Source organism: Homarus americanus, unplaced genomic scaffold (genome assembly GCF_018991925.1).
Source record: "Homarus americanus isolate GMGI-L3 unplaced genomic scaffold, GMGI_Hamer_2.0 scaffold14655, whole genome shotgun sequence".
NCBI classification, from domain to species: domain Eukaryota; kingdom Metazoa; phylum Arthropoda; class Malacostraca; order Decapoda; family Nephropidae; genus Homarus; species Homarus americanus.
In genome coordinates this window covers 201889-225495 of record NW_024743793.1, presented here as the reverse complement: position 1 = coordinate 225495, position 23607 = coordinate 201889, and the positions used below count along the sequence as shown (strand labels likewise).

Below are 23607 nucleotides of genomic sequence, written 5' to 3'. Positions count from 1 at the left end.
GGTTTGGTAGGGTGAGGTGTGTTGGTGGGGTGTGTTGGGGTGGTGGGGGTGGTTGGGGTTTTAGTAGGGTGAGGAGTTGTGTTGGTTGGGTGTGTTGGGTGGTGGGGGGTGTTGTGGGTTTGGTAGGGTGTGGGAGGTGTGGTGGTGTGTTGGGGTGGTGGGAGGGTGGTTGGGGGTTTGAGAGGGTGTGGGGAGGTGTGGTGTGGTGGGGGTGGTGTGGTTGTGGGGGTTGGTTGGGGTTTGTTGGGGTGTGGTGGGGTGGGGAGGTGGTTGGGGGTTTGGTAGGGTGTGGGAGGTGTGGTGGGGTGGTGGGGTGGGTGGTTGGGGGTTTGGTGGGTGTGGGAGGTATGGTGGGGTGTGGTGGGGGTGGGGTGTTTTGTGGGTGGGTTGGGGAGGTGGAGGTGTGCCTTCGACCTCACATCTCCCCCCTGCTTCCCTCCCCCCTCACCTTCCCTCCCCTCCTTCCCTCCCTCCTTCCTCCTTGACCATCTCATTTGCATCACTGTGGACCCTGTTGTTACCGACAGCGGCATGATGGAGGTACAGCGTCACACAGCATGATGGATGGTGCAGCGTCACTGGCATGATGGAGGTACAGCGTCACAGCATGATGGAGGTTGCATGTCACGCATGATGGAGGGTACAGCGTCACACAGCATGATGAGTGTACAGCGTCACCAGCATGATGGTGGGTACAGCGTCACACAGCGTAGTGGAGAACAGCGCAACGCGGTGGAGTGCGTCCAGCATGATGATGCATCACACAGCGATGGATTACAGCGTCACACAGCAGAGGGTGCGTTAATCGCACAGCATGATGGATGGTGCAGCGTCACACAGCATGATGGAGTACAGCGTCACACCGATGGAGGTACAGCGTCACACAGCATGATGGATGGTGCAGCGCACGCAGCATGATGGAGGTGCAGCGTCACGGCATGATGGAGATTACAGCATCACGCATGGTGAAGACAGCGTCACACAGCGTAGTGGAGGTACAGCGTCACAGCATTTTGAAGGGTGCGTTGATTTTAGCGTCACAGCATGATGGAGACAGCGTCACACAGGCATGATGGAGGGTACAGCGTCACACAGCATGATGGAGGTACAGCGTCACTGGCATGGTGAAGACAGCGTCACAGCATGATGGAGGTACAGCGTCACACAGCATTGTGAAGGTACAGCGTCACACGCATGATGGAGGGTACAGCGTCACACAGCATGATGGAGGACAGCGTCACAGCATGATGGAGGTACAGCGTCACACAGCATGATGGAGTGTACAGCGTCACACAGCATGATGGAGGGTACGGCGTCACACGCATGATGGTGGTGCAGCGCCACACAGCATGATGGAAGGTACAGCGTCACAGCATGATGGAGGTACAGCGTCACACAGCATGGTGAAGGAACAGCGTCACACAGCATGATGGAGGTACAGCGTCACACAGCATGGTGAAGGGGCGTCACACAGCATGATGGAGGTACAGCGTCACACAGCATTGTGGAGGGTACAGCGTCACACAACATGATGGAGGGTACAGCGTCACACAGCATGATGGAGGAACAGCGTCACACAGCATGATGGAGGTACAGCGTCACGCAGCAGTGGAGGTACAGCCGCACAGCATTGTGAAGGGTACAGCGTCACACAACATGATGGAGGGTACAGCGTCACACAGCATGATGGAGGGAACAGCGTCACACAGCATGATGGAGGGAACAGCGTCACAGCATTAACACAAGTGACGGCCAAACGTGAACCTTCCCTCCTGATTGGTTAGCGTCTGTGTTGATACATCCTCCTGATTGGTTAGCGTCGGTGTGGTGAATCCCTGTGATTGGTTGGCTATTTCATGCCCGCTTAACTCCCTGATTGGCTAAGGGTTCCTCACTGTTGAATAAAATCGTCTCGTGTTAGTCAGAATAAAATGCTTCAAGTCTTTCATATCCTCAGAGGTGTGTGTGTGTGTGTGTGTGTGTGTGACTTCCTCCTCGTTCACTTCACAAGAGTGTTTATAGTCGCCCCTGTCTCTGGTGTGGCTTGTTTATGCCCGCTTTCCCTTGAGAGTTGTTGTTGTTTTGGTTGTGGTAATGGTTGTTGTGTTGTGACTGCTGGTTGTGATAATGGTTGTTGTGGTTGTGACTGCTGGTTGATTCCTTTGTATCTGATATCGAGAGAGAGAGAGAGAGAGAGAGAGAATTATATTAACAGAGAGAAAGACAAGAGATTAACAGCAGGAGATAGCCAACTCGGTCTCTTACACTATCTCCTCAGACCACAGTGTTTGTTGATTATCTCTCTCTCTCTCTCTCTCTCTCTCTCTCTCTCTCTCTCTTCCTTCATTTATCGACTTCTTACCTCTCCTCCCTTTTCCCTTCCCTCTTCCTCATTTCCTCCTCTCCCCACACTTCTTACCCTTCCCTCTTCCTCTTACCCTACCTTCCTCCCCACCCATTCCCTCTTTCCCCATCACTTCTCCCATTCCAGCACTACCACAGACAAGCCAGCGGTATGGTGGTGTGGTGTGGTATGGTGTGGTAGTATGGTAGAGTGGTGTGTGGTACTGTGGTGTGGTGTGGTTGTGTAGTATGGTAGATTGGTGTGTGTACTGTGGTGTGGTGTGGTTGTTGTTATGGTAGCGTGGGTGTGGTACTGTGGCGTGGTGTGGTTGTGTAGTGGTAGCGTGGTGTGTGGTACTGTGGTGTGTGGTACTGTGGTGTGGTGTGGTTGTGTAGTATGGTAGGTGGTGTGTGGTACTGTGGTGTGGTGTTGTGTGGTATGGTAGCGTGGTGTGTGGTACTGTGGTGTGGTGTGGTTGTGTAGTATGGTAGGGAGTGGTGTGTGGTACTGTGGTGTGGTGTGGTTGTGTAGTATGGTAGATTGGTGTGTGGTGCTGTGGTGTGGTGTGGTTGTGTGGTATGGTAGAGTGGTGTGTGGTACTGTGGTGTGGTGTGGTTGTGGTATGGTGGGGGTGGTGTGTGGTACTGTGGTGTGGTGTGGTGTAGTATGGTAGCGTGGTGTGTGGTACTGTGGTGTGGTGTGGTTGTGTAGTATGGTAGATTGGTGTGTGGTACTGTGGTGTGGTGTGGTTGTGGTATGGTAGAGTGGTGTGTGGTACTGTGGTGTGGTGTGGTTGTAGTATGGTAGATTGGTGTGGTACTGTGGTGTGGTGTGGTTGTGTAGTATGGTAGGTGGTGTGTGGTACTGTGGTGTGGTGTGGTTGTGTGGTATGGTGGATTGGTGTGTGGTACTGTGGTGTGGTGTGGTTGTGTAGTATGGTAGCGTGGTGTGTGGTACTGTGGTGTGGTGTGGTTGTGTAGTATGGTAGCGTGGTGTGGTGTAGTGGTGTAGTAATATGGTAGCGACTAGTGTGGTTAAGTGTGGTAGTAGTGCGGTGGTAGGCCCTGTGGCGCCAACAGGCTAGTGTCCAGGGTGGCGCCAGGGCCCGGTGCCAACGGTTGAACCTGGGGTCCACTTGTCTACCTCCTTCAACACCCTTCCTTCCTCTCCATACACCCTTACTCCATACACCCTTCCTTACTCCATACACCCTTCCTTCCTTACTCCATACACCCTCCCTTAAGTGTATCAGAGGACGTGTATTGTGTATAGTTACGGTACAGTCTCAGAGCACTTTCGACGCCATGATGATAAAGTACTTGAGGCAGATATTCCAGATAATACTCACTGAATATTCCAGCTAAGGATTCCAGATTATACTTCGTGAATATTCCAGCTAAGGATTCCAGATAATACTCACTGAATATCCCAGCCAGCCAAGGTTCCTACGAGTGAGTCCTGGAAATTCCTTATAAAACAGACGGAGTATTGCAGCCAGTCATGTATTCTTGATATGCGCGGCGACTGGCGAGATCTGGCTAGTTTTATGACTACAAACGGGGGATGAGCGGGTTTTTCTGGCGCGGTTCTTGGCGACAAATCATAAGAGAAGTAAAAGTGGAAGGAGAAGAGTTATGGTGTTACTGCTTGAGGGGGTTTGTGTGGTGGTGTGTGGTTGTGGTGGTGTGTGTTGTGGTGTGGTGTGGTGTGGTGGTGTGGTGTGGTGTGGTGGTGTAGTGGCGTTGTTGGTAACTATGGAGAAGTTTATAAAAATGTTTTTTGTCTGTCAGGGAGAAATAAGTGTGTGAATGGTTATGTACACACACACACACACACACACACACACACACACACACCATTATGTAGAGTGTTTTCTGTCATAAGCCTCTATAGTACCCCCACCCCCCACCCCTCACCCCCACCCACCCTCACCCTCACCCTACCCCATCCTAGCTTCGAGTCCTAGTCTATTGTGTCAGGGATTATGTAGGTCAGTCAGTTTAGTCAGAGTCAGTTTAGTGTGAGAGTCAACAATAACTATCACAACTTATAAGTAAAAGCATCACAACTATCCTACAACATCCCTACCTACACCCACAACCACCCTACAACCACCCCATTCACCAAATCACAACTCTCACACTCACCCCCTACCATTCCCACCATCAACCACCACCAACCACCACCACCCCACTCTCATCACCCCCTACCATCAACACCACCAACCACCACCTGCCTCCCACCACTACCATCACCCCACCATCACTCCCCCAACACCTCCACCCTCCCACCACCCCCTCTACTAAACATGAATAAATACTCACTTTACTCCACCATTCTCCACCATTCTTCTCCACCAATATTTTACCCACTCGTCGTCTTGGATTTGTGGACCTTGAACCTGATTTGCATACCAAGTACCCTGGCCCTGTTTTGGGGTGGTGGGGAGTGGGGACGTGGTGACTTAGACTTGATGATCTGAGTGTATTGAGCTTAGGGTGAGGGGTGTAGTAAGGGTAGGATTGGGTGTTGTGAGATTGGGTGTAAGAGAGGGGGTGTAGTGTAGTGAGCTTAGTTCGTTGAGCCGAGGAAGTGGATAGGGTGAGCTCAGTCGTAAGAGATGAATGAAGTGAGCTCAGTCGTAAGAGATGAATGAAGTGAGTTAAAAAACAATCTCAGATGTTTACGAATGTTTTCAGGTCGGATTCGCTTTTAAAGGACTCGGATTCATGTTGTGTAACCATCAACTGTTTGTCACAACGCCGCCTTGTAGTTAGCTAGGCGGCTGGTAGGCGAGGTGGCGGCTGGTAGGGTGGATGGGTGGTGGTGGCGGTGGCTGGTAGGTGGTGAATGGTGAGTGGGTGGTAGGCAGGGGTGTGGCGGGCTGAGTGGTGGTGGGGCAGGGGGGTGGGTGAGTGGGTGGTAGGCAGTGGCGGGGGTGGGTGGTGATGGGTGGTGGCGGGTGGCTGGTAGTGGGTGGTGGGCAGGGGTGGGTGGTAGTGGGTGGTAGGCAGGGTGTGGCGGGGGTGGTGGGCAGGTGTGGGGGGGCGGCTGGTAGTGGGTGTGGCGGGGGGTGGGTGGTACTGGGTGGTGGGCGGGGGATGGCTGGTGGTGGGTGGTAGGCGGGGGGTGGGTGGTGGCAGGGTGTGCGGGGGTGGGTGGTAGGCAGGGTGTGGGGGGGGTGGGTGGTGGGCAGGGTGTGGCGGGGGTGGGTGGTGGTGGGTGGGCAGGGGTGGCTGGTAGTGGGTGTAGGGGGTGGTGGGTGGTGGGTGTGGCGGGGGGGGTGGCTGGTAGTGGGTGGTGTGGGGTAGGCAGGGTGTGGCGGGGGTGGCTGCATGGCGTGTGGGGAGGTCCTCACGCGCAATGCTGAACCATTGCATAATTTGATCCTGCATCTGTGACATTTGTGTGGCAGCTCGGAGCGTCGGCCCTCACTGTGTATATGTGTATGTATGTGCGTGTGTATGTGTACGTGTGTGTATGTGGCGTGTGTGTGGTTAGTGAAGGTGTTTGTGATAAGTATGCAGCAGTTAGTGACATAACTCTCTGAACACGATGATTTATCCCCTTAAATAAAATGACCTTGTATGTAAGAGGTCAGTCAGGTCAGGGGTTAAACACACACACACACACACACACACACTGACACTGTAACATGTAGCCCTTGCACCAAGTCAAGTATTAACTATCTCCAGTATTTTGTGTCACGCGAACATGACAGTCTTCATCCGCCTCTCTCATTCTCACCAAGTGTATGACTGTATAGTGTATGATTGTATAGTGTATGATTGTATAGTGTATGACTGTATCGTGTATGATTGTATAGTGTATGACTGTATCGTGTATGATTGTATAGTGTATGACTGTATAGTGTATGATTGTATAGTGTATGACTGTATAGTGTATGACTGTATAGTGTATGACTGTATCGTGTATGACTATCGTGTATGATTGTATAGTGTATGACTGTAGTGTATGACTGTATCGTGTATATATTTATGTGTTGTTGTATAGTGTGTAATATAGTGTATGACTGTATAGTGTATTGTATGTGTATGACTGTATAGTGTATGACTGTATCGTGTATGACTGTATATTATGACTGTATTATGATTGTATAGTGTATGGCTATATGTATGACTGTATAGTGTATGACTGTATCGTGTATGACTGTATCGTGTATGATTGTATAGTTTATGACTATAGTGTATATGACTGTATAGTGTATGACTGTAGTGTATGACTTATATTGTATAGTGTATGACTGTATAGTGTATGATGTATAGTGTATGTATAGTTTGATGTGTATGGCTGTATCGTGTATGATATAGTGTATGACTGTATAGTGTATGATTGTATAGTGTATGACTGTATCGTGTATGATTGTATAGTGTATGGCTGTATAGTGTATGATTGTATAGTGTGGCTGTATAGTTGTATGACTGTATCGTCTATGATTGTATAGTGTATGACTGTATCGTGTATGATTGTATAGTGTATGACTGTATCGTCTATGTTATATGTGTATGTCTGTATAGTTATGATTGATTATATAGATTAACTAAACTGTATCCTGTATCAGTCGCTGTATTCTCTTTCCTCATCAAGTATTCAAAAAAAATTAACGTGACTTTGTCGTTACAGAATTTCTAGAACTGCTGAAATATATCCAGTTAAAGAATTCAATATTCAGGTCTTCTTCTCCCAGTTAAGGGACATGTTCTATCACCTACAGTTAGGGCGGAAAAGTTAAAGGTAGGAGCGTGCGAGAGGTTGAGTTGTTGGAGTTAGGTTAGGTTAGAGTTAGGTTAAGTTGGGTTTAGGTTAGGTTAGGTTTAGTTGAGGTTTAGGTTAGGTTTAGGTTGGGTTGTTTGGGTTTGGTTAGGTTGTTAGGTTAGGTTTTTTTTTTAGGTTGGGTTTGAGTTTAGGTTGAAGTTGGGTTTAGGTTAGGTTAGGTTGAGTTAGGTTTAGGTTGGGGTTAGGTTTGGTTGGGTTGGGTTAGGTTTGGGTGGTGGTGGTGGGTGTGTTGGTTGGGTTAGGTTAGGTTTAGGTTAGGTTTAGGTTAGGTTTGTGCCGAACGAATACAGTGGCGAGGAAAGATTACTGGTCAATATGCAAATGAAGAAGGTGACTACTTAAGTATTCTGGATGGTCGTCCTACTGATTATGTGTGTTGTGTGTGTGTGTGTGTGTGTTGTGTGTGTGTGTGTGTGTGTGTGTGTGTGTGTGTGTGTGTCCTGAAAAATAAGACAAAATACACAAATATTTATAACTAACAAAAATAACAAGAAGAAACCAACATCAACCAGGTATAGGAAATCAAATCCTCTTCCTCCTCTTCTCCTCTTCCTCCTCTTCCTCTCTTCCTCCTCTTCTCTCTTCTTCCTCTCTTCTCTCTTCCTCCTCCTTCATTTCATCTCCTCCTCTTCTTCTCTTCCTCCTCTTCTTCTCTCTTCCTCCTCCTCTTCTCTCTTCCTCCTCCTCTTCTCTCTTCCTCCTCCTCTTCTCTCTTCCTCCTCCTTCATCTCCTCTTCCTCCTCCTTCCTCCTCTCGTTAAGTAGTCTCAGTATCATTTGCCTTTATTTTCAACCTTTGAGTTTTGAGCCCCGACTTCCCAACCTGCCCGACTCCCCAACCTACCCCGACTCCCAACCTGCCCCGACTCCCCGACCTGTCCCGACTCCCCGACTCCCAACCTACCCCGACTCCCCGACTCCCGACCTGCCCCAACTCCCCGACCTTCCCCGACTCCCCAACCTATCCCTCAAGTAGTATCCGTGACGCAAGTACTCAAGGGGCTGTTGTCAGGGCCGCTCAAGTGGTCCTTGTTGAGGGTGACTTTTATGGCCGACACTCAAGCGATAAGTTGGAGTGCTTGTTGTTTTGCTCCAGGTAATTAATTGTTGTTTTGGACAGGTAATTAATTTTTGTTTTTTGGACAGTGTTAATTAATTGTTGTTTTGGACAGGTAATTAATTTTTGTTTTGGACAGTATTTATTTGTTTTGGACAGGTAATTAATTGTTGTTTTTGGACAGGTAATTAATTGTTGTTTTTGGACAGGTAATTAATTGTTTTTGTTTGGACGTAATTAATTGTTGTTGTTTGGACAGGTATTATTGTTGTTGTTTGGACAGGTAATTAATTGTTGTTGTTTGGACAGGTAATTAATTGTTGTTTGGACAGTAATTAATTGTTGTTGTTTGGACAGGTAATTAATTGTTGTTGTTTGGACAGGTAATTAATTGTTGTTGTTTGGACGGAATTAATTGTTTTTGTTTGGACGAATTATGTTGTTGTTTGGACAGGTAATTAATTGTTGTTGTTTGGACAGGTAATTAATTGTTGTTGTTTTGGACAGGTAATTAATTGTTGTTGGACGATGATTAATTGTTGTTGTTGGACAGGTAATTAATTGTTGTTTGGACAGGTAATTAATAGTTGTTGTTTGGACAGGTAATTAAAAGACTTAATTATTACGACAAATTCTCCTATATATATTTTTTAGAACCAATTACTTTCAGTGTTTTTTGTCTTTCAGGTAAACGTCTCCTGATAATGGTGCTTTAAAGGGCATGTACCACACCTGACGGCCCCTATATATAGACTTTTGTCACTACCAAACTTTCTAAATTTGGAAAGTTTAGGGATTTTTATTGTATATTGTGTGTGTGTGTGTGTGTGTGTGTGTGTGTGTGTGTAGAGATGGGGGAGGAACAGAGAGAGAGAGGGAGAGGAGGAGGGAGAAGGGAGAAGATGGAGAAAGGACAGACAGGAGGAGGAGGGAGAAGGGGAAGGAGATGATTGATTGGGACAGACAGACAGATTGACAGATATAAATAGATACTGAGGATAAAGAGAGAGAATTAGTTGGGGGCATAGACAGACAAACTGACATATTTCATACGTAAAAAAACTGACCGTGAAGATTGTGTAGATATTAATTAACTTGAACCCTAAGATCTAGTGGGGAGGAGGAAAGGGAGGAGGTATATTCACCGTCTTGGGGTGGGTGGAGGAGGGTAGGACGCATGGGAGGGTAAAGGATGGTAGGGGGTGAGGTTATGGAAAGAAGGAGGGAGGAGGAGGTAGTTGAAAACCTTGGCCATTGACTTACAAATTCTGGTCCGGGTTTTGATCAATATTCCTATGTGATGTACTCCTCCCCCTCCCCTTCCATCTATACTCCTCCCCTCTCTCTCTCCCCCTCTCACCTCCCTCTCCCTCTCCTCCCTTCCCTCTCACCCTTCCTCCCTCACCTCTCCCTTAATGAGGATGGCGTCTCGTAACATCAGGTGAGTCTCAGTATAACTTAGACGCCATTTTATTAGGAGTTTAGGGAAATTCATGGTGGAAATTTCCCTAAATAATTAATGAAAATGACAATAATTTGAGTCTCGGTGTAATATAGACGCCATCTTGAATACCATCTAGGAGTTAGTGATGAGACAGAAGGCAAGATCACAACCTTTAATTAAATGGTTGAAGATGACAGCGAGAGTCTTGGGTTACTTTCGACGCCATGTTGTTACCCAGTCAGTTGTTGGGGTTGTCAGCCGTGTGTGTGTGTGTGGTGGCGCATGTTATACCTGTTCCTCTCCTCCCCTTCCCCTTCCCCCCCCCCCTCCCCTCCCCTCCTCCCTTCTCCTTATGTGTCTTACTCAGTGCTCAAACACTTCCTTGTTCGAGGGTGACAGTGTCTTGTTGGAGGGACCACTTGGAGCTCCCTCCCCTCTACTCCTTCCCCCATCCTCCCTAACGTGGTCCACGCCTATTGCTACTGTAACTTGATCCCTTGGTACGATGACAACCCAGTGAGTACGACCTTCCTGCTCTCAGTGGGTTAAATCATCGTACTCAAGGGTTTCATTACTCAAATTTCAGGTTTAGTCATTGTACTCAAGGGTTAAGTCATTGTACTCAAGGGGTTAAGTCATTGTACTCAAATAGATCCTCCTGGTTTAAGTAATTCACACACACACACACACACACACACACACACACACACGTACGTCTTTCAATGAATCTGGGTCTTTTACACTACCAGTAATTACACTTTTATATACATATATTTATTAGGTTGAGAAAAATCGTCCAATCACGTTCGTCGTCTCTTTTATTAACAACCAAAAGGACTTTTTTTTATATCAACGAATTAATGAAGTTTTTTATTTATATTTGTTATTCAAGTGTATTCTCTCTCTCTCTCTCTCTCTCTCTCTCTCTCTCTCTCTCTCTCTCAGACACTTGAGTGATCGTCCACCAGTGGTATCCCACCACTGTCTCCCCCCCCTCCTCACCCCCATCTTCCATCACCCTCCATCATCCCACACACCCTACTCTTCCTCCCAGTCTATCCTCATTTTACCCTTCATCCCCATCACCCGGCACCTCTATCTCTCCTTTATCTCCTCACACCCTCCTCATCACCTCAGACCCATCCCCTCACCCCCAATCTATCCTCCCTCACCCCTTCATCTAGTTTCCCCTGCCTGTCCCTCTCCCCTCACCTTCATACTGCCCCCTCTCCATACCTTCACCCCACCCCCCTAACTAATGCATTTGCGCATTCCGCTGGCCATTTGTTTTGGTAATGTCGTAATTATGACGGATGTGAACAAGTGGATACGGTGTTAACGCCTTGTGCTCGAGAATGGCCAAGGACCGTACGCCTCCTCTAATGACCCTTAAGTGAATCAAATAACCACCCCCACTTGAGGTACAGTCACAGATGCATTACGACGCCATGTTTGATTGTCTCTCTGTTGCGTTAGATGGGAGAGATGAGAGATATTATTTGTCGTAGGTGAGAGAGATTCGATTTGAACATATACGAAAGTTTGAGAATTTCTAGGCATCGTCTGGCACCGTCTGGCACTGTCCCTCTGACTGCCTGGGAGCTTGAGATTATGTGTCAGCTGAGTGTCAGGTGTCATATAATTGTGGTGTATTGAGTGTCTTGTAATTTTTGATGTGGGGTGTGTGGGTGTTGGTGATGGTGTGTGGGTGTAGGTAGTGGTGGTAGTGATAGTGTGTGGGTGTAAGTGTGTGGGTGTTGGTGATGGTGTGTGGGTGTAGGTAGTGGTGGTAGTGATAGTGTGTGGGTGTAAGTAGTGATAGTGTGTGGGTGTAAGTAGTGATAGTGTGTGGGTGTAAGTAGTGATAGTGTGTGGGTGTAGGTGTGTGGGTGTTGGTGATGGTGTGTGGGTGGAGGGAGTGGGTGGTAATGTGTTAGGGAGGAACGAAGAGAGAAGGAGAGGAATAGGAGATAAATAGAGAATCAGAGAGAGAGAGAGAGAGAGAGAGCCACGTGTTGGTTGTCATCACATCACAAACAAACAAACAAACAAACATTCGCTTCAATAGTGTTTACCTGTTAATTACTGGCTGGGGTTTACCTGTACTCACTAGTGAAGATTTACTCCCATCAAGAAGAAGAAGAAGGAAGGAAGGAAGAAGAAAAAGAAGAAGTAGAAGAAGAAGAAGAAGAAGAAGAAGAAGAAGAAGAAGAAGAAGAAAAAGAAGAAGACAAGGAAGAAGAAAACAAGGAAGAAGAAGAAGAAGTCAAGGAAGAAGAAGACAAAGAAAAAGAAGAAGAATAAGACGACAAAGAAGACAAGGCAAAATAAGAAGAAGAATTATTCATGTCAAAAGTCCCATAATAATCCACTCTCCAGCCAGAACACGACACCACGACAACACCCACGTGAAGGTAAAACCAGGGCAGGTGTAACCAGGGCAGGTGTAAACCACGGCAGGGTGTAAACCACGGCAGGGTGTAAAACCACGGCAGGGTGTAAACCAGGTCAGGTAAACTACGCCAGGGGTGTAAACCACGGCAGGGTGTAAACCCAGGCAGTGTGTAAACCACGGCAGGGTGTAAACCAGGTCAGGTGTAAAACCACGGCAGGGTGTAAACCAGGTCAGGGGTGTAAACCACGGCAGGGTAAACCAGGTCAGGGTGTAAACCACGGCAGGGTGTAAAACCACGGCAGGGTGTAACCAGGCAGGTAAAACCAGGGCAGGGTGTAAATTACAGGGTGTGTAAAACTACGGCAGGGTGTAAACCACGGCAGGGTGTAACCAGGCAGGGTGTAAACCACGTCAGGTGTAAAACCACGGCAGGGTGTAACCAGGCAGGGTGTAAAACTACGTCAGGGTGTAAACGCAAGCAGGTGTAAAACCACGCAGGTGTAAACCACGTCAGGGTGTAAACCACGGCAGGTGCAAAACTACGCAGGGTGTAAACCAGGGGAGACAGAGACAAACAAACAAAAACACTAAACTGCAAGGATGTTACTACTTTTACGATGAGGCGACAGGAAGCAATAAACGTTCCCATGTGTGTGTGTGTGTGTGTGTGTGTGTGTGTGTGTGTGTGTGTGTGTGTGACTTGATAAATCTCCTTAATATGACGACCAGTTAGAGGCGGTGCGGATATAGCACACTGTATACTAACCCATGAGAATACAAGGACTCAATAGCCGGCAATGTACTCGACCCCCTCACCCCCCCCCCAACTGTAAAATGCTGTACTCTTTTACAACGGAGTCAACTGATTCCATTGTGTTTAGCCCTGAGTGCGAACCAGTGACTCTTAGGCTCGGAGTTGAAGGCAATATCCACTCATCCACATTTCATAATTACCTGTGTGGATATTAATTGGTTTCAGATTAAAGTCAAGTGACCTTTTCAAGTAGAGGTTTAATACCACATGAGAATTAGACACCCTAGCTTATGTCACCTGTTGATTACACACCCTGAAGTTACCTGTGGGGTGAGGTTAGGTTAGGTCAGGTTAGGTTAGGTCAGGTCAGGTTAGGTTAGGTCAGCATTAAAGTGAAATAAACTACGGGGTGCCTAATCTGCAGGTGACCTAAGTTATACACGCTCATAACACGGAGGTATTTTACTGCTCAAAGGTGAAATTAGGTCATGAGTAATTAGAGCCAATCATTGTCTATTTAGCTCCTATTCCGGCCTTTCGTGACCTGTCTAAGTACATCTGTAATTAAGGCGTTTTTTTTTACCTCTTGTTAATTAAGGTGTAATTACTGTGTTGATTTTGTTTCTGTTTGGAAGGGAAATGAAAGACAGAGTGTGTTTGTGGGAGTGTTGCTTCTCTGTCTGTCTGTCTATATCTGTGTCCGTCTATCAATAATTCTTTCTGTCTGTCTGTCTGCCTGTCTGTCTGTCTGTCTGTCTATATCTGTGTCTGTCTGTCTTTCTGTCTGTCTGTCTGTCTGTCTGTCTGTCTCAAACCTACCTCAGACCAACGTTGTCTTGTTTACATAACTTACAAAAAATATTTCAGTGTCCTCAATTTTTTGTCCCCAAATTTAAAGTTGTAGTTTAATTATATAAGAAAAAAGTTAGTATTTATATGAACCTTTATATTTACAGTACACTTTAAAATAGTCCAGAGTATTTTTAGATATTTAAAAGTTAAAAGGTGTTGAATTATCTGTTAACACTGAAGAGACTACCTTAATAACAACATCACCATCATCACCCCTCATCACCATCATCACCCCTCACCACCATCACCACCCCTCACCACCATCACCACTACCAACCCCCCCCCTCCTACCTCCCCTCACCACACGGTACACCTGGTCCGGGTTGTAGCATGGCAGCAACGCTTACATCACAAACTAAAAGATGAGAATTTTTAGAAACTCAACGTCAGGCATTCCTCTTCCTGTCACCTAGAAAATTAAATACAAATTATTTTACCTTAGTCACGAGGGTAGAAGGGGAACGGTCGTCAGTCTAAGTCATTCTGAACGTTCTTACCTCTTTGATCACCTTCACACACGTTCCTATGTCTCTACCTTAACTAGATACGTTCACTTAGCAGCACCAGTTAGGAGACTCTACCTTAACTTGATACGTTCACTTAGCACCACCAGTTAGGAGACAAAATTAACACTGGGACTTTACCTTAATTAGATATATATACCTGTTATGGGTCAGGTAGGATAGAAACCTTCCCCCCCTCCTCCCCCCTCCCTCTTCATTCCCTCACCAACCAACCCTCCCTTTCTCCCTCACCTCCATCCCTCACCACCCTCCCTCCCTCCCTTGCCCCCCCCCTCACCCCCATTCACACCTGAGTTAGCTAATTCCCTCCACCTGTACAACTTCCTCTTGTCAACTCTACAAAAATTCTTAGAAAAAATACACCTTAAAAAAGCAGATGAAAAATTCTCAGGAAACAAAAATAAATTCGAGGTTAAAAAAAAAAATTCGTGTGGGCATTAGCCATCGTGGCCGAGGTGGGAATTAACCTGTGTGTGTGTGTGTGTGTGTGTGTGTGTGTGTGTGTGTGTGTGTGTGTGTGTGTGTTTCCTAGTAGCGTACATACATTCATAATATGCACTATTCTGGGGCGGTGCATCAGGTCACAGAATAGGTCAGGTCACGCGCCGTTCGAGGTGTGTTCGGATATAGTACACTGTCTGTATGGTTAATGGCGCTGTAGTCGATCACCTGCAGGTACCCGTCCACAGTAGGGTCGACTAGGGGTGAGGTTTGTATCGGCGACACGTAGGAAGATGATCATTTATTACGGGAAGGGTTTATAACGTTACAGACAGACAGACAGACATACAGACAGACAGACAGACAGACAGACAGACAGACAGACAGACAAAATAAAAAGATAGACAGAGAATGGAAAGGAGAGAAGAAAGGAAGGTAGAGGCAGGTATATGAGAGAGTCACCCAAATCACTATCAATCACAGCGACACAAGAGGGGAGCCACATTCTAATCAGGTCACAGTTACTACCTGGTCAATCACTAATCCTCTCTCTCCCCACTCACCAATCTCTCTCTCCCCACTTCCAGTCCTCTCCCCACTCACCATAGGCATACATACACACATAGCATACACACACACACACACACACACACACACACAGTGCTGTTACTGACAAAAAGGGAAATGAGGCAGATGACCAGGTATTATTATTCACTAAGTTTACTGGTTGATTAACTCTCTCTCTCTCTCTCTCTCCTCTCTCTCTCTCTCTCTCTCTCTCTCTCTCTCTCTCTCTCTCTCTCTCTCTCATTTATATCCTCATTTGATCTTTATTCATTTCTTCTCCCCATTACTCTTTCATTCGTCTTCTCCCCCTTCCTTCCCCTCCTCTTCCTCAACCCTCCTCCTCCTCCTCTTCCCCTCCACCCTCCTTCCCTGCCGACATCGATCCTTCCACCTGTTAAGTCCCCTCCCCTCCTTCCCCTCCTCCCCTCTCCTCCTCCTCCCCTCCTCCCCTTCCCTCTCATCCCTTCCCTCTCTCTTCCTAAATCCGTGCCGCCTTATAATTAACACCCTAATTACCTGATCATTAATTGAATTATCGTCACTCATTTAGCAACCAATTACTCCACTCGGATCCTTAATTATTTAATATAATTTGTCACGTGAAAAAATAATAATTATCAGAATAAATTAAGTGATGATGGAGTTTATATATTTAATTTATACATATACATACACTATACATATACACACACTATACATATACATACACTATACATATACACACACTATACTGTACATACACTATACATACACACACACTATACATATACATACACTATACATACACACACTATACATACATACACATACACTATACATATACACACACTACTGTACATATACACTATGCATATACACATACACTATACACACACACACTATACATATACACGCTATACATATACACATACACTATACATACACACACTATACATATACACATATACATATACACATACATATACACACACTATACATATACACACACACTATACACATATACATATACACATACACTATACAAACACACACTATACAATATACACATACACTATACATACACACACTATACATATACACATACACTATACTACTATACATATACTATACATATACACACACTATACTACACCTGTACCTACGTATATGTAATAAACATCTTGTTATTGGTCTCAGTTAATTAATTAAAGATACCTGGATGTCCCCCCCTCACACCACCTTATTGATAACAGGTGTAGGTCTGGTCCGAATCCCTCGTGATGGTGGTGATAGTGTTGGTGTTGGTGTTGGTGGTGATAGTGTTGGTGGTGATGATGGTGATGATGGTGGTGATAGTGTTGGTGGTAATGATGTGTGATGATGGTGGTGATGGTGTTGGTGTTAGTGGTGATGATGGTGGTGATAGTGTTGGTGTTGGTGGTGATGATGGTGGTGATAGTGTTGGTGTTGGTGATGATGGTGTGGGTGTTGGTATTGATGATGGTGATTGGTTGCCGTGAGGATCTGGCTGGCTGGGGACGATAGCATGGTGTCATACATACTCCTTCTGATGTATTTTTACTGTATTATGCCATCATCTTATCCTGGTGGTGACATGATGGTGATGGAGTGTGGTGGTGATGGTGAAGAGGGGAGAGAGATGTGGTAGGAAGGTGATGGTGTGTGATGGGAGGCGAGGTGATAGTGAAGAGAGGAGTGTGGTGGTGATGGTGAAGGGTGTGGTGGTGATGGTGAAGGAGTGTGGTGGTGATGGTGAGGTGTGGTGGTGATGGTGAAAGTGTGGTGTGATGGTGGAAGTGTGGTGGTGATGGTGAAGAGGTGTGGTGGTGATGGTGAAGAGAGGAGTGTGGTGGTGATGGTGAAGAGGTGTGGTGGTGATGGTGAAGGTGCGGTGGTGATGGTGAAGAGGTGTGGTGGTGATGGTTAGAGGTGTGGTGGTGATGGTGAAGGAGTGTGGTGAGTGATGGTGATGGGGGTGATGGTGATGGGGGAGGTGTGTTGGGGAGGAATGGGGAGGGATGAGGTGTGTGTGTGTGTGTGTGTGTGTGTGTGTGTGTGTGTGTGTGTGTGTGTGTGTGTGTGTGTGTGTGTGTGTGTGTGTGTGTGTGTGTGTTGGTTCTTCCTATTTAATCATTCCATAATAGTCATCCTTCCATTCATCATCCTTCCAGTCATCAGCCTGATCATCATTCCTCAGTCATCCCACAGTAGTCATCATCCCTCAGTTGTCATCCTTCCAGTCATCATCCTTCCAGTCATCCTTCCAGTCATCCTATCAGTCATCATTCCACCACAGTCATCCTCCCACAGTCATCATTCCTCAGTCATCCCACAGTAGTCATCATCCCTCAGTTGTCATCCTTCCAGTCATCATCCTTCCAGTCATCCTTCCAGTCATCCTATCAGTCATCATTCCACCACAGTCATCCTCCCACAGTCATCCTCCCACAGTCATCCCACAGTCATCACGGTGTAGTATGGAGGTAATCTCACAGCGCTTTGAGCACTACACCCAGATTGGTTTAATTTGATAGGTAGCATTGTGACCCCTGATGGTGGTAGTTGTGGTTGATAATGGCGGTTGTAATTGTGGTTGATAGTGGTGTGAGTTGTGGTTTTAGTGGTGGTGGTGGTGGTTGTTGGTAGTGGTGGGGATGGTAATGGTGGTGGTGGTGGTGGTAGTGAAGGTTGATAATGATGGTGGTGGTTGTGGTGGTGATTGATAGTAGTTGTAATGGTGGTAGTGGTGGTAATTCTGCATCGCTAGTCGTTGGTAATGTTGTTAATGGTGCAGCATCTCTACCAACAGCTGTTAATGTTATCACGAGTATTTGGTGTTTTTTTTTTCAATATTTTCTGGGTCTCTCTCTCTCTCTCTCTCTCTCTCTCTCTCTCTCTCTCTCTCTCTCTCTCCTAAGTAACGTCAGAGAGAAAGCCAAAGAGACGAGACAGACAGACAGACAGACAGACAGACAGACAGACAGACAGACAGACAAAGAGACAGACAGAAATATATAGACAGGTAGACAGAAACAGACACAAAAATAGGGAGAGACAGGCAGAAAGGCACAAACAGACAGACACAGACAGAGAGACAGACAGACATACAGACAGGCACAGACAGAGACGGGCAGACAGGCACAGACAGACAGAGGCAGGAAAGCCAAATACTGCCCCATTACCTGGTCGGGGCGCCGTCATCACCTTGATCCTAATGACGGGTTACCTGTGCTCCAGTGCCTTACCTGGCTGGCCTGGGGTGTGTGTGTGTGTGTGTGTGTGTGTGTGTGTGTGTGTGTGTGTGTGTGTGTGTGTGTGTGTGTGTGTGTGTGTGTGTGTGTGTGTCCTTTCCCTCCTCGTCTCTCTTTTTAACTTATTCTCTTTCCTTTCCTCCTTCCTCCTTCCCTTCTTTATACTCCTATCCTTCGTCTTCCTTTACTTCCTTTCTTCTCGTTTCATCCTTTCCTTCTCTTCCCCTCCTCCTCCATCGTCTTTCTCCTTCCTTTCCTCCTCTCTCTTCCCTCTACCCTCTCATCTCCTCCCTCCCCCCCCCACCCTCCTCGCCTTTACCCTCCCTTGTTGACCAAAACCGTCGTGACGCAAAATTAAGAATCTGCCAAAAAACATCGAATGAAGAAAAAAAAATCAAACAGGTGTATGAGACGCGAAATTAAATTATATTCATTGCACTAATGTTTCAGAATTGATTGTGAATCTTATACACACACACACACACACACACACACACACACACACACAACTGAACCAAAATAAAAGTGATATTTGTTTTACAGCAATTTTTTATTTATTCCTTTGAGTCGAGGTTCTGTGTATGTTTTGAATTTGATTTTGATGTATTTATATATTTTTTGTAATCAAACATGGTAATAGGTTTTAATTTGGGATGTTAATATGGGATTTTTTTTTAGAGTTTGGGATTTTTTTGAAAGAGTTTGGGATTTTTAAGGGATTTAGGATTTTTAGGGGAATTGGGATTTTTTTAGGGGAGTTAGGGATTTTTTTTAAGCATTAAACAAAGGGTTGAAAGATTTGGGGGGATTTTATGAAAGCAATCGTTTTGTGTGTGTGTGTGTGTGTGTGATGATCTTAGTGAGGTAGTGTAATTGTTTTTTTGTTTTTATCACCCATTTAAATTGGGTGGGGGGATGGGGGTTGTAATGGGGGTTAGTGATGTTAAGAGAGAAGTGACAGTATAGTGTAATAGGATTTTCAGAGCATTAATTGGTGTTTGTAATAGGTTCACGTTCGCCTGTTTTAGTCGAGTTTAATAGGGTGATGTTTTAGGCTAACTCTGCCAATAAGAGGGAATAGTGTATTAGGTTATGGTCGCCAGTAATAGGGGCATGTAATAGGGATGGTGTATTAGGGTAATATCCCCCATTAGACATTATTCTTGGGGATAATTTATGTCGTGAACTAATTGGCTGTGTAACCCACTAACAAGGGCTTGCCATGGACCATGTAATAGTTTGGGTGTAATTGGGTAAGAAATTGGCGTTACAAGACCACTGCCTGAGTTACACCTGGTGAGAATATTACCGGAACTTCTCCTACCTGGTAACTAATTGGAGGTGTTGTTTACCTGTGTGTGTGTGTCATAAAATAATTAAGCTTCATCGTATCTCTTTAACAATGCACCCTCTCCCCCTCCCCTCCTACCCCCTCCCCCTCCCCCCTCCCATCTTACCCCCCCGCCCATTCATTTCACCTTAGCTGTTAATAAAGGCGTATACCCGTAACATTGTACCTCTCTTATGACAGCTACATAGTGAATGGACCCTAACAATGTATAGTGTATAAGGGCCATCTGTTTCACCCCTCAATGCTTAGTGGTCTGTGTCTTGTGTCTATAGAGATGTGACCGTTCCGTGTGTATGTGTGTGTGTTGATCTGATAGGGAAGGTTATTGTGGGTATTGTGAGTTGTATGGTTGGTTGTGGTGTAAGGGAGGGAAGGAAGGGGGTGGAGGATGGATGGAAGGAGTGAAGGATGGAGGGAAAAAGGGGAGGGAGAAAACAGAGAAGGTAGTAGAGGGCGGGCTGGAAAGGGGTGGAAGAGGAAGAAGGGAAGAAGTTAGAAGAGAATTGGAATGGAAGAGGTAAGGAAGGAGGGAGGGAGGGAGGGTAAGAGGGGTTAAACAAGGACCCTGCCACTTGAGGAAGGCGGCCCCGTCAAGGCTATGGTCTTGAACGCTTCCCTCCCCCCTTCAACACCACCTCAAGTGACTCTCTCTCTCTCTCTCTCTCTCTCTCTCTCTCTCTCTCTCTCTCTCTCTCTCTCTCTTGAAGGCCCTTCTTGGTGGATGTACTCAAGTGTGTCTTCTCTGAATATAAGGGCTGTGTTTATCTCTCTCTAGTGTCTGTCTGTCACACACACACACACACACACACACACTCACACACACACAATAGACACTCACCCGGCTTCTTATATATATAAAGACAAACACTACAGCGCTCATAGACCCGACCTATATATCCACACACCACACTTGAGCATAATAAACCAACACCATTCATTATCTGAGAGAGAGAGAGAGAGAGAGGTGATTGGGTAGGTCTATATGCCTTGAAATGTGGTAGAGGGTGACCTAGATTTTTTCCCCTACCACCACATCTACCACAACTACTGCTATTCCTATCATTACTACCATCTACCACTACCCAGTATCTCTACCACCACCACCTAGTATCACTCCCAACCCCCTCTTACCACCATTAATTCCTACTACCACAATCACCAACCACCATCAGTAACAGTAATTTAAGTTTTTTTTCATTGTCTCTTTTTTGGGGCTAAGGTTTATCCATTTTGCTCTCTCTCTCTCTCTCTCTCTCTCTCTCTCTCTCTCTCGTCAAAGCTTCGTTAGTCGGAGTTTAATCACTACTTTTTCTATATTTTTTTATTCAATTTTGAAATAAGGTCATAAATTTTCGTCAAGTAATTTGGTGATTTTTTTATTGTGTAGTTTTTATTCGTTTATTGTTTTTATTTATGAGAGAGGGGGGGGGTGTATGCGTTTTTGTGTATGTGTACCTGTATATATGTGTGTTTTGTGTATATCAGTAAAGGCTTCACCTACACAAACATAATATAATTTACCAGAATATATTAATTTGCCTTAATCCCTGGAGACAGCCTTAATAAATTACCTGATTACTTAATTCCTCGTGAGGGATGGAGGGAGAGATCAAATTACTAGCCTTTGTTTATGTTCTTTTCGTTTGTTTATGTATATCCGCCTTCCATCCGGATTCACGCGAACGCCGCTGCGCTTTTCTTTTACGAGGGGAGGCATCGTTCAGGGTCTAAATTCTTCAAACAATCACCGAGTTCACGTAAATAATTTAAACATTCCCGTATATCTTCACTTCCGGATTCATTAGTTGGGATGAAATAACCACATAGGGAGTATCTAGACACCTGAGCCTAGATTGAAACAGGAATTTTAAGAAATTTACGTCTCGCATAAAACAAATAACGATCGCCACAACAACAGTAATTAAGTCTCGTAACTTATGAGGATTATCTTAGATTATGTAAATACCCCCGTTAATAAAAGACCACAACTGAGCCAAATGTATCACGCATTTAGTAATTATGTTTTCCGGATAATATATTGATGATTCGGTTTTTGTTTTTCCTGCATCGTTTTCAGAAGCATCCAGATTACATGTCGGATCTTGAGTAGTTTATACCCCCACCAAAACAAATGACGATCATAACAAAATATCCCTTAATTAACTCTCATAACTCGTCGAGATTATCAGAAATAATTGATAATTGAAGAGTAAAATATCAAAAAATCTATGATAATTGACGAACATAACAGACACCAAAGGAATCCAATACATCACATTGGATTATATTTTCCCGTCCAAATTTCCTCGCGTTTATATTTTTCCCCGCGCTTATGTTTTTTTTCCCCGCTCTTCCTCACATATACTTTTTTTTTTCCCTAGCGAATTTTCGTGAGGGAAATTTTGCAACCTTCACTGTGGCTTCATATTTATTGAAATACTTTGTGGACGTCGGAGGATTTAATGAGCCATGGGGAGAGGGGAGGTGGGGAAGGATGGATGGGCTGAGTGGTGAGGGAGATATGAGGGTTAGGAAGGGGGAAGAGGGAAGGAGAAAGGAAAGGGGAGGGCGTGGGATGGTGATGGGGGTTAGATTAGGGAGTTGTTTTGGGGGGGATTGGGATTAGATATGGCGGTAGATGAGTGAATAGATAAAGAAAGTAGACTAAGCTATCTATCTATCTATGTCTAACGTAAAAAAGAAAGATGGTTGCAATATCTGGGAGAGAAACTGCAATATGATCAACATTTGCAACATTAACACAAAACAACACTCATTATTTTGCAACGGAGGTAAAAAAAAATAATGTGTTCCTCTGTATTTGCAACAATTACTGAAACAACAACAATAACAACAATAATAACAACAATAATAACAACAGTACTGATAATAAACAATAACATAGTAATATTTTTCTCACTGTCCTCTCTCCCTCCCTCCTTCCCTCCCTCCCTCCCTCCCCCTCCTCCTCCTCCTCCCTCCCTCCCTCCTCCCTCCCTCCCACCATTAATGTTAATTTTAAGTTAATATAGGATAATGATTTCTTATCAGTGGTTCCCAAACTTACAAATATTTGGAGTTGTTGCTGGAGGAAGAGGAGGAGTAGGGAGGCGAGGAAGGGGAGAAGGAGGAGGAGGAGGAGGAGTAGGGAGGCGGAGAAGGGAGAAGGAGGAGGAAGAGGAGGGGAAGGGGAGAATAGAGAAAAGTAGAAAGAGGGAGGTGGAGGAGGGTGGGAGGAAGAGTAGACAAGGAGAAGGAAGAAGGAAGGAAGGAGAAGGAGGAAGGAAGGAAGGAACGAAGGAAAAAGGATCTAGGAGGAATAATATGAAGATGAGGTATGAGGATGAGAGAGAAGAGGCTGAGGAAGGAGGGAAAAGAAGGAAGGGATCTCTCTCTTTAAGGTTGAGTGGACGAGGTGAGGCCTGGACAGGTGTGTGAGGGCCCAAGCAGGTGTGTGAGGGCCTGCTATTTTGTGAGGGCCCAGGCAGGTGTGTGAGGGCCCGGGCAGGTGTGTGAGGGCCCAGGCAGGTGTGTGAGGTCCCAAGTAGGTATGTGAGGGCCCGGGCAGATGTGTGAGGGACCGGGCAGGTGTGTGAGGGCCCGGGCAGGTGTGTGAGGGCCCGGGCAGGTGTGTGAGGGCCCAGATAGCAGTGTTCCTTCATGCTCGGCTGATCAAGTTGATCACTCACTCCCTCTCCCTCCTACTCGTCTCTCCCTCTCAGGTTACCCCCCACTCGTCTCTCCCTCTCAGGTACCTCCCACTCGCCTCTCCCTCCCAGGTACCTCCCACTCGCCTCTCCCTCCCAGGTACCTCCCACTCGACTCTCCCTC

The 23607-nt window shown here is 45.8% G+C and overlaps 1 protein-coding gene across 1 annotated transcript in view; it reads left to right on the top strand.

The window, feature by feature from the left end:
• LOC121877535 (tolloid-like protein 2) overlaps positions 1 to 23607 on the top strand; it is an 88598-nt gene that overhangs the window by 27913 nt on the left and 37078 nt on the right. The gene's annotated exons all lie outside the window — the stretch shown is intronic.